Raw genomic sequence first — 18,273 nt, forward strand, 5'->3', positions numbered from 1 at the left:
ATTCGCATGTAGTTGTCTAGGTTTTACTCCTAGACACTATATCATCACTAATCTAACCAAATCACAAACATGCATCAACAAATTTCAGATTTCCTAAATTCATGAGAATTTCAAGTAGAGAATTCTCATCAAATTTTACACACCTTTTAATCCTCTTGCGATGAGGATCAAAATTCTAAGCTCGGATTTCGTTTTGGACCAGATTTGCACATTCAATTTATGAGATTTATGGATGTTAGGGTTTGAGAGTGGGGGTGTCGCCCCTGCTTGTGCTTGATCGACCAAAACTCCAAATGGGGTGTTTGGTTTTTGTTTTTGTTACATCTAGTAACTTAAGTTTCGATTTTGACATTATTGGCCCCTCCATTTTTGTTTAACATATAGTTTTAGTTATTTAACCCTATTTCAAGTTATTTTTAGACTTGTAATTAACTAGGTTATAATTTTCCTAGTTAGGAAGTTCTTGTTTATTTACGCTTTATAATTCTAATATAAAGTTTTATATTTTCAGGGTGTTACATTAAATCATAAAAGTAAAATAATAAATGTTTATTTTAATATCAAACATACTTAAATATTGGCTTGAGTAAATAACATTACTTAATTGGCTTAAGTAAATAACATTTGATATATATAAAAATACATATAATTTTTTTATAAGTATTTAATAGTTGTGGAATATTAAACAAGATGAACAATTACTTATAAGTATAAAATATCTTGTCCATGACTATTTAGACAATTATTTAGATAATTTTATTCATCCCTCTAATTCTTGTATTGTTTTATGAAAATATGTCTTCCTCTTACAGTACAAAGTATATATATTTTTATATACATTAACTAGTCATTATCATGATTGGATATTGGTTAGTGCTGCCTTGTTTAAGCATAGGTGATTAGTCCATGCCTAACTAAGGCTAGGTTACCCAATATCTGCCCTTGACAATATGTCACACCCCCAAAATCCACATGCGGAACACCACCGCTTGGAGGCGTGACCGACCAGGATCCAGCCACCAATTATACTGAGTAATATAATAATTAATCATAAGTAATACTCAGCAATCGCAAGATTAGCAAATATCATAGTCAAAGTTCAAAAGTATTAAGTTAAGTAATAGTTCAGGTAAGTAGCGGAAGCATAGACAAAATAATTTAAAACAAGTTTCTTAGTTCAAGTTTGTTAAGAACCCAACACACGGGTTAGACGACCACTACACATCCGCAAGATGCAAGCTCCTGAGTCACTGGGTACCTGCAAAGCATGCAGTAAGGTGTCAACATAAAGTTGAGCGAGTTCACTAGTTGTCCAGTTTTAGTTTTCTAAAACTTAAGTTGTTTAGATAAAGCATTTATAATCACGTTGTGGGGAGCTACCCCATCTGTAAGCTCACTAAACTGTAGATACCGAAACTGTTGACGGAAAGTTGTTGTGCCCCGAGTCAATGTCTATCGTCATTGACCAAGATGCGAGGTCTACTAGTTCACGCCCGATCTCCCCCGGTCACGGTGTGAGGTTGTCAAACCTAATAGCGCTATCAACTAATAACCCGTTCGCCCCCGGCGATTAATCGGTACTGTAAGCAGGGACTTAAAGTGATAGAGTTTCGTTTAGCATGGCTAGTTGTGATTTATAAATAATATCCAAACGTATCTCCCCCGGAGATAGTAATTACCCATTCGGATTTCCCCCGGAAGTAATGGTTCAAAAGTATTTTTCCCAAAGTTGGCAGTTTGTCCGTGTCCCTCCACGGGACGCATGCTTTTAGTGTGTGAACTCACCTTGGGTTGCTCGGCAGATTAGGTTACTTGTCAAACACGCGGGTCACCACGTCCTAACATGGTTACCAGTATGGGTCAGGTTTGGTGTACAAGCAATCACGTATATCATACAAGGATCTAACACCCAGAGTGCATGCAATAATCATATAAGTTATTGGGCCGGTCCTAATGATCTACACCGTTGACAAATAGTCCAGCAAAGCACATAGTTCAATCAAACAGACAGCCGAAACAATTTCAAGTTGTGGCCCAAAAACTAAAGTGGACAGCCCAGTCGAGACAAGGTGGTCTCGACTCGAGAACATGCGGTCTCGAGTCGCAACCAGGAGGTCTCGGCTTGTGCTGGCTGGTTTCGAGTGGTGCAGGCTTGACTCGCAACCTCAGAGGTTCCGAGTCTGGTCTCGAGTTGTCACGAGGAGGTCTCGAGTCGCAACCGTTGTGGTCTCGAGTTGTCACGCCGTGGTCTCGAGTCGCAACCGTTGCGGTTTCGAGTTGTCACGCTGTGGTCTCGAGTCGCAATGCTGGTCTTGTCTTGTTCACGTGCTGATTCAGATATAGCAGGCTAATTGTACTATGCATCAGGCCCAAATCAAGAAATAACCAATGAGGGTTCACAAACAAGTTTTCCTAAACTGTCAATTAACTAATATGGATCAAACCTTGCCCTTTTTAAATCTTCAACTCATATTCAACATGTTCATCTTTAGGGTTTTCATGTTTAAACATAACCATGAATTCTTTGAACTAAAATCACATGTTTAACAAGATCATTTTGCAAGAAACAAATGAAACATTCATTTTGTAACCTTGAACATAGTTCGGTTGGCCATAAACACTCTTAAACTACCATTCATTAGCCATTTTTAAACATTTTATCAAGCATTATCACATAATGGTTTACACATATTGTTAAACTCACAAATCATCCGAAAATCATGCATAACCCTTTTAACTAAACACCTTCTAGTTCATTAATCACACATATATCCTACACACACAATAAAACACTAACCGGTTATGAAGAAGGCACCGAATCAAGGAAGAAAGTGAGAAAATGAAGTGTCCGATTTGTAGTGATGATCTTGACCGAGTTTCTTGACCGAGATTCTTTGTTGTTGCCGGTTAGATCCAAGCTTGAACCGAGAATTTGGGAGAGAAGGTGGTGTTGTTGAGGGTTTTTAGTGAGAGAGAAAAGGAGTGTGTTTGTGTAAAAAATGAAGGAAGTGGGGAAAGGTTTGGGGTTTTATACAAGGTTTCGAATAGGCTTAGGGGGTTTCAGCCCAACCGGTTACGGCCCACTCGAGACCGAGTGGCCCACTCGAGACCGAGTGGTCTCGAGTCATGGTCTCGACTCACTAGCATATACGCATAAACTTATATAATATACATACATACAGCGCATATTATGCAAGAAGGTCACGTTTCCATTTAATAATATATATATATACAAAAATGATATTACAAGATGTTTGTTCGGGAAAACCTAGAGTGTCACATTATCCCCAAGTTTTAAGAACTTTCGTCCCGAAAGTTAAAGCAGCCACTGCCAAGCTAGTGCGCGTAAGAGTGTTTCAACGGGGTGTTACATCATCCCCCCGTTAGTTTGGAATTTCGTCCTGAAATTCGGTTGTAGCTTCAGTGCTGGAGGTTTCGTTTGGGAACAACTGGGGATACTTGCACTTCATCTGGTCTTCCCGCTCCCAGGTAAACTCTGGGCCACGTCGTGAGTTCCAACGAACTCGCACGAGAGGTATTTGGCTACGTTTGAGGGTTTTGATCTCTCGATCCGTGATCTCAATCGGTTCCTCAGTAAAGTGTAGTTGTTCATCAATAGTGAGTTCCTTGAAGGGAATTATGAGTGTTTCATCTGACAGACACTTCTTCAGATTAGACACGTGAAAAACATTGTGCACTGCACTCAGCTCTGCAAGCAGGTTCAATCTATAAGCAACCTTACCGATTCTCTCGGTAATTTCGAATGGTCCAACATATCGCGGATTCAGCTTGCCCCGTTTACCGAAACGAACCACACCCTTCCAGGGTGAGACTTTAAGTAGAACCCGGTCCCCGACCTGGAACTCTGGCGGTTTCCTACGCTTATTAGCGTAGCTTTTCTGACGGTCACGAGCTGCCGCCATGCGTTGTCTGATCTGGGCAATCTTTTCCGTTGTATCTACCACCAGTTCTGGGCCTGTGATTTGACTGTCACCGACTTCCGCCCAGCAAAGAGGTGATCGGCATTTACGACCGTACAATGCCTCAAAAGGTGCCGCCTGAATGCTAGTGTGGTAGCTGTTATTGTAGGAGAATTCCACCAGCGGTAGATGCTTCTCCCAATTCTTGCCAAAATCGATCACACATGCTCTAAGCATGTCTTCCAGGGTTTGGATGGTGCGTTCAGACTGCCCATCCGTTTGTGGGTGATAAGCGGTGCTCATGTCCAAACGTGAGCCAAAGGATTTGTGCATAGCTTGCCACAACTCGGAAGTAAAACGAGCGTCTCGGTCGGAAATAATGGAAGTTGGCACCCCGTGTCTCGAGACTACTTCCTTTAAGTAGACTTCTGCCAAGGTAGAAAACTTGTCTGTTTCCTTAATGGCCAGAAAGTGTGCAGACTTAGTCAATCGGTCTACTATCACCCAAATAGTGTCATTCCCGCGTTCGGATCTAGGTAGCCCCGTAACAAAATCCATGGAAATTTGTTCCCATTTCCACTTCGGGATTTCTGGTTGCTGGAGTAGGCCTGCTGGTTTCTGATACTCAGTCTTAACTCTTGCGCAGGTCAAACATTTGCTAACGTATGCTGCTATGTGGGCTTTCATGCCAGGCCACCAGTAAGTGGTCCTTAAGTCGTGGTACATCTTATCCGAACCAGGATGTACTGAATAACGGGACTTATGGGCTTCGTCCATCACAAGCTCACGTAGATCTCCGTAGAGTGGGACCCAAATGCGCCCTGCCACATAGTAAGCGCCATCTTCTTTTTGTTCTAGTCGTTGTCTCGATCCTCGCAGGGACTCAGCCCTGATGTTTTCCGGTTTCAGAGCTTCAACCTGAGCATTTCGAATCTGAGTGGGGAGGTTAAACTGGATGGTAAGTTGTAGCGCTCGCACGCGCTTGGGCGTAGTGTCTTTTCGGCTGAGGGCGTCTGCCACGACATTGGCCTTGCCCGGATGGTACTTGATGGCGCATTCATAATCATTCAGGAGTTCGACCCATCGACGTTGTCGCATGTTTAATTCCTTTTGCTTGAAGATATGCTCGAGACTCCTGTGATCGGTGTAAATGGTGCACTTGGTACCGTACAGGTAATGTCTCCATATCTTAAGTGCAAAGATCACTGCTCCTAGTTCCAAGTCATGCGTAGTGTAGTTCCTTTCGTGAGTCTTAAGTTGTCGCGAGGCGTAGGCAATAACTTTTTCGCGTTGCATTAACACGCAACCGAGCCCATGAATGGATGCATCGCAGTAAACCACAAAATCGTCGGTACCTTCAGGTAACGATAGGATAGGAGCACTACAGAGGTTATCCTTTAGCTTCTGAAATGCGGTTTCCTGAGCTTCACTACATTTATAAACCATACCCTTCTGAGTAAGAACCGTGAGAGGCTGAGCGATCTTTGAGAATCCCATGATAAATCTTCGATAGTACCCTGCTAGTCCCAAGAATTGGCGGACTTCGGTCGGAGTCTTAGGGGTAGGCCAATTCTTTATAGAGTCGATCTTTGCTGGGTCGACGTGAATTCCATCCTTGTTAACCACGTGCCCGAGGAAATGGACTTCTCGAAGCCAGAAGTCACATTTCGAGAACTTGGCGTACAGTTGCTCATTGCGAAAGAGTTCGAGGATAAGGCGTAGGTGCTGTTCATGCTCTTCTTGACTTTTCGAGTAGATCAGGATGTCGTCGATAAACACAATCACGAATTTGTCGAGGTAAGGTTTGCACACTCGGTTATGAGGTCCATGAATACCGCGGGCGCGTTGGTCATTCCAAAGGGCATGACAAGGAATTCATAATGACCATAACGAGTTCTGAATGCAGTTTTGGAGATGTCTTCATTACGGACTCTTAGCTGATGATAGCCCGATCGTAAGTCGATCTTAGAGTAGTAGCTCGATCCTTGCAACTGATCGAATAGGTCGTCGATTCGCGGGAGAGGGTAGCGGTTCTTGATGGTAACTTTGTTCAGCTCACGATAGTCAATGCACATTCGGAACGTGCCATCCTTCTTCTTAACAAAGAGTACCGGTGCTCCCCAGGGTGATGAACTAGGGCGGATAAACCCTTTATCCAATAGTTCCTGTAGTTGTGTAGAGAGTTCCTTCAATTCTGCGGGGGCTAGTCGATAAGGCGCACGAGCTATGGGCGCTGCTCCGGGAGCTAGCTCGATTTGGAATTCGACCTGACGGTGGGGAGGGAGTCCAGGTAGTTCTTCAGGAAATACCTCGGGGTAGTCACGCACTACTGGAAAATCTTCAATCCTCTTTTCCTTTTCCTGCGTGTTGGTGACAAGTGCTAAGATAGCGGTGTGCCCCTTTCGTAAACACTTCTGGGCCTTCAAGAATGAGATAACGCCTGAGATTTCTCCGCCTTTGCCACCTTGTACAATGAGGGGTTTGCCAGAACGGCGGGGAATGCGAACCATCTTCTCTTGACAGAGGATTTCCGCGCGATGTTTGGATAACCAATCCATACCGATAACAACATCGAAGCTTCCAAGAGTAACAGGGAAAAGATCGATGCTATAGGTCTGTCCAGACAATACTAGTTTGCAGCCTTTGATAACATGTGAGGCCTCGATTTTTATACCATTAGCTAGCTCGACGATATGATTAGAACTTAGTAACGAATGCGGGTGCTTAAGCTTCTTACTAATACGTAGGGACACATAACTAGCATCGGCTCCAGAATCAAATAATACAGAAACATAACGATCATCGAGTAGGAACTTACCCGCCACGACATTGGGGTCATTCCTCGCTTCTCCAGCTCCAATCACAAAAGCCCTTCCCCTTGCACCATTCCTGGCATTGTTGTTCTGATCGTTGTTTCCAGCTCCCTGATTGTTGATGCGGTTCTGGTTCAGTTCAGGGCAATTCTTCTTAAAGTGCCCCTCAGCTCCACACTGGAAACAACCCTTGACGTTCCCGTGATGCTGCTGCTGCTGGTTCTGCCCCACGGGACGTGGACTCCTACAGTCCTTGGCCTCATGCCCCATCTTGTTACATCGCTGACACTGACTTTTCCCACAAGGCCCACTGTGATGTCGATTGCACTTGTTGCACTTGGGGTGGTTACCGCGATAGCCACCCTGTTGTTGAGTGCCCTTGTTGTTTTCAGTTTTCCTTTGCTGTGCTGGGGCCTGAGTGGGGTTAGCATCCTTACTTTGATTTCCTTCCCACTTACGCTTGTTGTCATTAGATGTTCCTGCAGTAGCACTGATCCTTTTGGGCAGCCTGCCCTCTTCTACGGCCTGATCAGTGAGTTTGTGAGCAAGACGAATGACAGGCTGAATGGTAGTGTGGTTGGCTGCAGTCACATGGCTTCGAATTTCTGGAGCCAAACCCTTGATGTACATTTCGATTCTTCGATACATAGGTCGAGACATGTTTGGGCAAAGAGCAGCATAGTCATTGGACAGCTTGGTGTAGGTCTCAATCTCTGACCCAACCATCTTAAGCGCAAAGTACTCGTTCTCGAGTTTGTGGATGTCATCCCGGTGACAGTACTCCTCCTTAATCATGTCCTTGAAATCCTCCCACGCAGTAGCATTAGCAGTTTCCAATCCAAACATCTGAATTTGCGCCTTCCACCAGGAAAGCGCGTTCCCTTCAAGCGTACCAGTAGCAAACTTCACCCAATTCGCAGGGGGACACTCACAGACAGCAAAGACAGCTTCAACTTTCTCAATCCAGTGCAGAACACCTACGGCACCCTCAGTGCCATTGAAAGGGAGAGGCTTGCAATCCATGAAAGTTTTGAAAGTACACACGGGTGGTTGCGCAGGTGCATGCTGACCTGTTCGTGAGAAGCGAAGCGTATAGATTTAGGGATAAAAGGCGATGCGGCGGTAGGATCTAAACATCCTAGGATAACGAGTTTACCTCCAGGGTGAGCTGCGAAAGCTGCAGCCACCGTGTTAGGCAGGTTAGTGAATTGAGCCTGAGTCATGTTAATGTTTACTCTTCCATGTCCACTTATTGTCTTCATAATCAGAAAACATAGTATGAGTGTGATGTCGTAATGTAGCGAGAATGAAATAGAAGAGAGAGGTGTATCTATCTAATTAGGTACACTAGTACGTATAGCAAAACAGAAAACATAAGGTAAGCAAACAAGTAAACACTAGTCCGAGCTATGAGGTCTAATGTGTTGAGCCTTGCACTTGGAGTGTAGTGTCGTCGCGAGTCATAGGTTATAGTCTGGTTTTTCCCAAAAAGATTTTCCCCTTTTTAAAACCAAGCTCACTATAACCAATGGCTTTGATACCAATCTGTCACACCCCCAAAATCCACATGCGGAACACAACCGCTTGGAGGCGTGACCGACCAGGATCCAGCCACCAATTATACTGAGTAATATAATAATTAATCATAAGTAATACTCACCAATCGCAAGATTAGCAAATATCATAGTCAAAGTTCAAAAGTATTAAGTTAAGTAATAGTTCAGGTAAGTAGCGGAAGCATAGACAAAATAATTTAAAACAAGTTTCTTAGTTCAAGTTTGTTAAGAACCCAACACACGGGTTAGACGACCACTACACATCCGCAAGATGCAAGCTCCTGAGTCACTGGGTACCTGCAAAGCATGCAGTAAGGTGTCAACATAAAGTTGAGCGAGTTCACTAGTTGTCCAGTTTTAGTTTTCTAAAACTTAAGTTGTTTAGATAAAGCATTTATAATCACGTTGTGGGGAGCTACCCCATCTGTAAGCTCACTAAACTGTAGATACCGAAACTGTTGACGGAAAGTTGTTGTGCCCCGAGTCAATGTCTATCGTCATTGACCAAGATGCGAGGTCTACTAGTTCACGCCCGATCTCCCCCGGTCACGGTGTGAGGTTGTCAAACCTAATAGCGCTATCAACTAATAACCCGTTCGCCCCCGGCGATTAATCGGTACTGTAAGCAGGGACTTAAAGTGATAGAGTTTCGTTTAGCATGGCTAGTTGTGATTTATAAATAATATCCAAACGTATCTCCCCCGGAGATAGTAATTACCCATTCTGATTTCCCCCGGAAGTAATGGTTCAAAAGTATTTTTCCCAAAGTTGGCAGTTTGTCCGTGTCCCTCCACGGGACGCATGCTTTTAGTGTGTGAACTCACCTTGGGTTGCTCGGCAGATTAGGTTACTTGTCAAACACGCGGGTCACCACGTCCTAACATGGTTACCAGTATGGGTCAGGTTTGGTGTACAAGCAATCACGTATATCATACAAGGATCTAACACCCAGAGTGCATCCAATAATCATATAAGTTATTGGGCCGGTCCTAATGATCTACACCGTTGATAATAGTCCAGCAAAGCACATAGTTCAATCAAACAGGCAGCCCAAACAATTTCAAGTTGTGGCCCAAAAACTAAAGTGGACAGCCCAGTCGAGACAAGGTGGTCTCGACTCGAGAACATGCGGTCTCGAGTCGCAACCAGGAGGTCTCGGCTTGTGCTGGCTGGTTTCGAGTGGTGCAGGCTTGACTCGCAACCTCAGAGGTTCCGAGTCTGGTCTCGAGTTGTCACGAGGAGGTCTCGAGTCACAACCGTTGCGGTCTCGAGTTGTCACGCCGTGGTCTCGAGTCGCAACCGTTGCGGTCTCGAGTTGTCACGCTGTGGTCTCGAGTCGCAATGCTGGTCTTGTCTTGTTCACGTGCTGATTCAGATATAGCAGGCTAATTGTACTATGCATCAGGCCCAAATCAAGAAATAACCAATGAGGGTTCACAAACAAGTTTTCCTAAACTGTCAATTAACTAATATGGATCAAACCTTGCCCTTTTTAAATCTTCAACTCATATTCAACATGTTCATCTTTAGGGTTTTCATGTTTAAACATAACCATGAATTCTTTGAACTAAAATCACATGTTTAACAAGATCATTTTGCAAGAAACAAATGAAACATTCATTTTGTAACCTTGAACATAGTTCGGTTGGCCATAAACACTCTTAAACTACCATTCATTAGCCATTTTTAAACATTTTATCAAGCATTATCACATAATGGTTTACACATATTGTTAAACTCACAAATCATCCGAAAATCATGCATAACCCTTTTAACTAAACACCTTCTAGTTCATTAATCACACATATATCCTACACACACAATTAAACACTAACCGGTTATGAAGAAGGCACCGAATCAAGGAAGAAAGTGAGAAAATGAAGTGTCCGATTTGTAGTGATGATCTTGACCGAGTTTCTTGACCGAGATTCTTTGTTGTTGCCGGTTAGATCCAAGCTTGAACCGAGAATTTGGGAGAGAAGGTGGTGTTGTTGAGGGTTTTTAGTGAGAGAGAAAAGGAGTGTGTTTGTGTAAAAAATGAAGGAAGTAGGGAAAGGTTTGGGGTTTTATACAAGGTTTCGAATAGGCTAAGGGGGTTTCGGCCCAACCGGTTACGGCCCACTCGAGACCGAGTGGTCTCGAGTCATGGTCTCGACTCACTAGCATATACGCATAAACTTATATAATATACATACATACAATGCATATTATGCAAGAAGGTCACGTTTCCATTTAATAATATATATATATACAAAAATGATATTACAAGATGTTTGTTCGGGAAAACCTAGAGTGTCACATTATCCCCAAGTTTTAAGAACTTTCGTCCCGAAAGTTAAAGCAGCCACTGCCAAGCTAGTGCGCGTAAGAGTGTTTCAACGGGGTGTTACACAATAACCCTAGTGTTTTAAAATAATACTAACACTATTACTATTAATACTTTATTACTAATAATAAAACTAATATTAGTAATAAATAACTAAACATACACTTAAATGAGAGTATAACTCAAACATAATTTTTATACATATTTATAAAAATATAGATTCTTTACCTCAATGGTTTAATAAGAATATAGTCATACTATATTGTAAATTAGGTAATCATTTATGTAAGTTTCCATATATAATTAATTTTATATAATGTTTTTCGATTGAAGATGTTAAAGCAATAATTATCATGAAAGGCTCGATTGATGTTGTAAGAATCATTAAGAGATACACTGAAATATGACAAGAATTTGTGTATCATTATCTTAGCACACGATTTGTGTTAAGATGGCTTTTATAAGATAAATCAACAAAGCAATTTAATATAAATAAATAAATAATTAAATCCGTATATGATATGTACAAACGAGATTAGTGCAAGCTTTAAATTTTGTGAAAACGTCAGTACAAGGTGATCGTGATAAAAGAAATGATTAAATGAAGTCGAAGACTAAACAAAACAAATGAAGTGCTTGTTGGGACTATTTGGAATAGGATAGCTTCAATCCATCATATGGGATTTTGAAATGAATATGTAATGCGGGCAAGTTCAAATAGTTGAATTTGTTGTAAACAAAACAAGTTCATGTATTAATAAGAAAGTTCGAATATGGTCACAACAAAAACCATGTATGCCAAAGAAAATTGAGTTTCTCAAGAAATCTATTGACTCGATATCAAAGAGTTATCGTTTTGCAATAATGCAGTTTACAGAGATCAAGTATAGCGAAACAATATTTGAGTTTAGATAAAATAACAAATTGGAATTATACCCTCCAGTGGTCTTCATAATTCAAATGAATCACATGCACAATCCAACAGTGCATGTGTGAATTTACCAAGAAATGAAACAGATCAATATTTTCCACTATGAAAGAAATCCTCATGGTATGATGGCCATTAGGGGAGTAGCAATGCAAAAGTCTATTCATAGAGGTCAGAATTTTAACAAAAGAAATTTAAGAATTTTATCTGGAAATTTTGGGTGATAACCGTTGTTAAGTGACATTATTAGGGAATGTTGAATAAAATAAAATAGGGGAATTTTGCAAATGTATGTGATTCTTTTTGCAGTGCTAATAATTATGACTCTGATTAGACTGTGCACTGATGGTTGTGAAATCTTGTTCTAGCGTACCTCAGCGAGATTCATGTTGTTTGTAGTAGCAAAGTGCTTCTTTTTTTTATTAGTAATTTTTTCACTGACGGGATTAGCATTGGTGTCATCGTGCCCAATTTATATTTTCCAAAGGTCTTGCCTTGGAAGTCTGTGGACGTATAATTTAAGTTTCATATGTTTTCTTGTGCACTAGTACACTTTACATGCTTCTTAGTTGCGTTAATAGCTTATGATAATGCATTAGAAATTCTTATACTTTTGATGGTGTCCTAACTTAAAGGGTTTCCATTGTTTATATTGTCGTACGAGTTACGAGGTAGATGATCAAACGAAATAATGTTTGATATCGGAATTATAGATATATGCAAGAGATTCCTGATAAAGAAATCTAGAATTTATTATTGACACATATACTTGTGCTTTATTCTTAATTGACTTTTGGAATTCCTTATAGATGTACCTATCTATATAATCATATATTTCACATGCTGTAATATACATACCCTCTATAAGGTCAATGTATTTAACAGATTCATATTTCCAAAATCAATCAGATATCAGGTCATGATACTATTTAGGGAAATCTTGTCACTTGTTTGACATTTTATATACCCCGTCTTATCCGGTTCTCGCTGGAGCGGTAACTTCAGTATATCTAGCCAAATTGGAGAGTCTGCTACACCATACCCAGTCTTGCCGGAGAAAATTTTCTATTTCCCATAAATAGTATCTTTCAAGATTTCAAAAGTGCCTCTTTTATTAGGGCTTTTCTCCATAATCAAGGAAAATTGTATTTCCATAACATATCTTTATTCTAGACCAAGTAATATCAATAAGCAAGAATTAATAGTAATTAAGTGCTATTGCTTATTTATCGTACCTTGCAATTTTCTAATCATCCTTCTTATGGCATACCAATATTCATTACATTATACTTATAGGGTAAGGATAGTGTAAAAAGGGCCTAAAGTGTGAAAAGTGTGAGAAATGTATTATAACACTATATATAATACTATATAACACCATATAAACACCGTATAATAATATGTAACACCATATAATACCATATAACACTATGTAACACTATATATCATTATATAACAAATATAACACTATACATCTATCATAGACATGCTATCAGACAACCTATAGTGTTATATTTGTTATATAATGATATATAGTGTTACATAGTGTTACATGGTATTATATGGTGTTACATATTGTTATACGGTGTTTATATAGTGTTATATAGTATTATATATAGTGTTATAATACGCTTCTCACACTTCTCACACTTTGAGCACTTTTTACATGATCCTCTACCTATACTTATATAAGTAATTTATCTTGAAGCTTATATTAAGGCAAAATTCTTAAGTTCAAGTCTAAATATCATCCTGAGTGCTACTAGATAATATTAAGTTCCTAACTCTCCGTTTAAATTTAGGTATTATTACAACACCTAATTGCTTAAACAAGTGGCTTAGCTTATACTAAGGCATCTTTTCTTAAGTTCAAGTCTAAATGCTATCAAGTGTGCTACCAGTTAATAGCGATCTCCTAACTCTTTTATTTAAGCTTAGGTATTATTATCACAACACCTATAGGCTTAAAGCAGTGGCTCTGATACCACCTTTCTGTCACGACCCCCGACCCCATCCTGGCCGGAATCGGGAGCCGCGAGCAGCCAAGTGGTACCGGTGGTTATTTTTGAAAATATTGCAGCGGAAATTTCATCTGGACCGTGAGTTAGGAAAAATATCAGAGTTTAGAAACACCAAATTTTATTTATTAAATAGATGGGATAAATCCCTGTTTTACAAAGGTAGCTTTAATAAGGGATAACCCAAAACAATATTTCTTAATTTGATTTAATTAATAAAATAAGCCACTTCTTGAAGTCCTTCAGTGCCGGATCCAATCCTTACTCCAATCTACTGTAATAACCTGAAACGCGTTTTAAAAAGGTTTTGTCAGCGGGAAATACTGAGTGAATCATTCATTTTAAATAAAATGACACGTTGTTATAATTTACAGTATTAAGGGAGATTACAATGTTTATATGTCAACCAACTACCCACAGTATTTGTCACTCGACTCGTTTCTGTGACTGTGGTCATACCACTATTGGGTCCTGTCACCCAATAGTGACGAATATCACAAATGTTAGGCTCGCCCACTTAAAGTGATAAAACAGCAGTAATGTGCACAATACCCCACATACCGGCTGTAATTGAAGACTACAAAAACTTAATCCCTGTAATTATAACTTTGGAAAATAATTCGAGGTATTGTAAAACAGTTGATAAAAAGAGAATGACTCACATTATAAGCATGCAGTATTGATTTAACAAGTTTCCTGATTCAAGCTCTTCTGAGAATTAGCATCTACTTTGATTGTAAGTGTACGGGTAGAGTTTAGTTTACTGATAAGCCTGGTAACCTAATTTAAGCAATGATGCACACGAAACTAGGTAAATAACTTAATACAGCATTTACGATAACTCACGAGATTAAACTCTCACAATGAATGACAAAGTGCGATACTTAAACATCCAGCGGATTCGCAACGAATGACAGAGCATAGCCCGAGTTTGGGCGACACTCAAACATCCTGTCGGAATCACGACAAATGACAAAGTATAACACAATTTCAGCAGCACTTAAACCTTCATCGGATAGTTACAATCGATCGGACATTGAATCGTAATAACGATCGAGTTAATACCCTGTATCGTAGCAGCATCTCACTATATTAAAAGTAAAGTTCGACTTTTGAACAGCCAAACTTTGTTTTTATGAAATGATTTCGACACCAGGGGAATGCTCGTAGCCTATCCTATTTATAGGTGAAAATTGGGTTTCACACGGCCCGCGTAACCCTTTGCTCGACCCTTACGCAGCCCGCGTGGCCGCCTAGTCTACACCTAGGTTTGATGGGTCATCAGTAGGAGTGCCAGGTGAATGCCACGTGTCCCTTAAGCTTATCCGGAGATTTGCCTTGCTGTCGCGGCCCGCGTAAGCCTCGGCTTATCTTTACGCGGCCCGCCTAAAGACCAGAATTCTTGATTTATTCATTTTTGATATGGATTGGGGTTTCAGGGTCCAGGTTTTTACTTATGGATCGATTTGGGACATTTTTGAATATAATTATGTCATAAAGAAAAAGGGAATAAAATAGTGAGAAAAGAGAATGGACCCAATTGGTAATTTTAGGGTTCAACTAGAAAGTCTCCTGGTATAAATTTTGGGTATAATTTCTGAGCTATCTTAAAAAAATATATATATATATATATATATATATATATTAAGTATAGTACCCCTAATTCAACCTTGTCCCTATGTCACGAGACAGAACCCCAATGAACTTAGTCAGGCAGAGCCTTAACATATGTTATGGGGCTCAGATCAATCGGAAAGGGTAGCGGTGATCGGGAGTTAAAACACTTAAAACGGAACAAGGCTTTATTAAATAATAAATATTTAGAGAGAGAGAGAGAGAGAGAAAGTTTGGCGATTTCTAGTGAGAGAGTAGAAAGAAGAAATGACTGAACAATTTTGATTGAATTGTGATCTGCTATTTATATTATTCCTGAATGCATTTGAATTGGACACGTAGTGATGAGTTTTCCAATTTTTATTGTTATTTTAATTTGATCCTTAATATCTTGACACCTACTCATTTATAACTATCAATTGTTACTTTTATTATTATTATTATATATATATGAAATAGGAAAGGGATATGAGATTGAAATGAGACACGTATAACATTAGTTAATTTTATGATTATTAAAATGAAATGTAAGATGGGACACGACAGGTCCTTCTATTTCATATGTTTTCATTTATTTGATTTTATTATTATTATTATTATTATTATTAATTTAACCACTTTATTTATTTGGCGTGTATAACTTCCAAAATATAATGTTTTATAAAAATAATGAATATGTCTTTAGAATGAGAATATTTTAAAAACGGAGTAGGTTCAATTATAATGTATTTTTATAATTTAATTAGTATACAGTCATTAGGCCCGTCTAAATACTTCATATTTCTAATCTTCAACTTACCCGTAATCTACCCATCTAATAATATAAGTTTTTGTATACTTTTATTTTTAATAGAAAGGTCAACCCTATACAAGCCAATTAATTAATATAATATTTCAACCAACTATATAAAATAGTGTTTAAAACTATTTGGGTTGAATATTTATGTTAAAAAAATAAACTAGTTACTAGTTACTAGTGGTTAATAAATTTAACCAAACCTATAATTCTTATATAAAAATAGGAATGTTACAATTATCCTTCAAGTGACCAACTTTTCCACAAGCTTCACATATTTTTGGCCCACACCGACCAGAATGATGACGCTGGCAGGTGTTACACTTGGGCTGTTTACCCATATAACCCTTCCCTTTCTTCTCAACACCGGTTGCAGCTTTCGCCGGTGTGCTTGATTCTCCTTTCTTTCCAACACTGCTTGTACCCTGTTTGAAGTTCGAGAACTTCCTTTTGTTCTCGCCAGATGACTCTACGTGAGTCTCCTTCTTTTTCTGCTCAACTTTCAAAAACTTGTTCAAACGAATGGCCTCCTCAGTAAGAGCCACGCTCAGATCGATGGCCTCTGTGATTGTCGCATGCTTGGAAGTAGTGACCATACTCATGATCTGAGGTGCTAAACCCCAAATAATGCGCTCGATTCGTTTGAATTCCGGTGTAACCATATAAGGTACCACATGTGACAGATCGTGGAATCTCTGAACATACTCCGCGATTTTGGGACGTTCCATTTTTAAGTGCCAGAATTCCGTTTCCAGCTTCTGAATCTCCGCATGTGAGCAGTACTTTCTTCGCATAAGCTCTTTCAGCTCATTCCATGTCATCGCATAAGCTGCGGCTTCACCAAGAGTTTGCACTTGTAAGTTCCACCAAGATAGGGTTCCGTCCAGGAATAGCCCAGAAATGTAGGTCACTTGTTGGTCTGGAGCGCACTTGCTCATTCTGAGAACAGACTCCGTCTTTTCGGCCCATCTGACAAATGCAACAGCACCTTCGGTGCCGTCAAAGTTCACGGGCTTGCAGTCAAGGAACTTCTTGTGAGTGCACCCTGCACATACGTTAGAATATACAAATGGTATTAGCGTACGTGCTAAAAATATCCAAATGTATCGTAGTATGCCTCAACGACTTAACATTACTATGAGGTGGATTGTTATTGCCGTTGTTGTTCGAATTACTTCCACTGGTTCCTCCTTGTGAGGCTGCATACTGTGCAATGGCGGCAACAATGATTTGTTGGAGTTCTGCCTCGTTGGTAGGCACGCGTGGACCACGTCTCGGCGGCATCTTCTAAAAGATGTTTCACGTAGGCAAGGTCATAATAAGTAAATGAATCATACGTATACCATTTATCAAGCACATAACATCACATGTTATAAATACCAAACATATAACATCACATGTTATAAAATATAAACAATCAATCCAACATCACGTATAATGAGAATACTGCGATTGCGTGATGGAAGGTGTGAAACCCGAGTGTTAATGTGCGTATTTTGTGTGAATTATTGTCGATTAAGTGATTATGTGCTTGGAATATGTTCACTACGTGTGTTTGTGGGGTTTACAGGTAAATCACCTAATTCGGTGAAGTTAGAGAGCGTTGTGATGAAGCGGAACTACCGGGGATGATGAACAATGCGAAAGATATCATTCGATATATATTCGGGTACTTAAATGGAAGTTGAAATCAAGTAATATATGGAGCCATCACACAAGTGGGAAAGTAATTATTATTTTCAATTCATCATCACGTGTTGAGGGGATCAAGGTAGCATTATATCACATCATCATTGCTATTAATTACTCCTATGATTCACAAATTTAAGAAAGACAGCCAAACATGTTCCAGTATCAACATCACGTAGCCTACGCTTTAGTTTTGTAGCTTACGCTTGGAAAGAATAAAAGGAACAGAATATACAAACCGTAGCGCACGGTTTTGTTCCGTAGCCTACGGGTAGAATTAAAAAAGGCAGCACATGTCATCTTACAACATCACGTGGAACATGACAATGGGTCGACATATTGGACATTGGGCCGACATTATCAAAGAAAATCACGTGGACTTTGGCGGTTGTTTATTGGAACACACAAACAACATCTTTTGGCGGCAGACATGAGGAGAAATTAATAACATCACTTCAATTGGTGCTTTGGGGAATTTTTATGTTCTTGAATATTAAAAAATCCATCCTTATACATATACATGACACGCATACAGTTGGAAAAGAGAAGGCAAGCATGCACATGTTGTTGGTTGAAAGTTATTAAAAGGAAAACTCTAATTCACGTGCACATG

Source organism: Helianthus annuus, chromosome 2 (genome assembly GCF_002127325.2).
Source record: "Helianthus annuus cultivar XRQ/B chromosome 2, HanXRQr2.0-SUNRISE, whole genome shotgun sequence".
In the NCBI taxonomy this organism is placed as follows: Eukaryota; Viridiplantae; Streptophyta; class Magnoliopsida; order Asterales; family Asteraceae; genus Helianthus; species Helianthus annuus.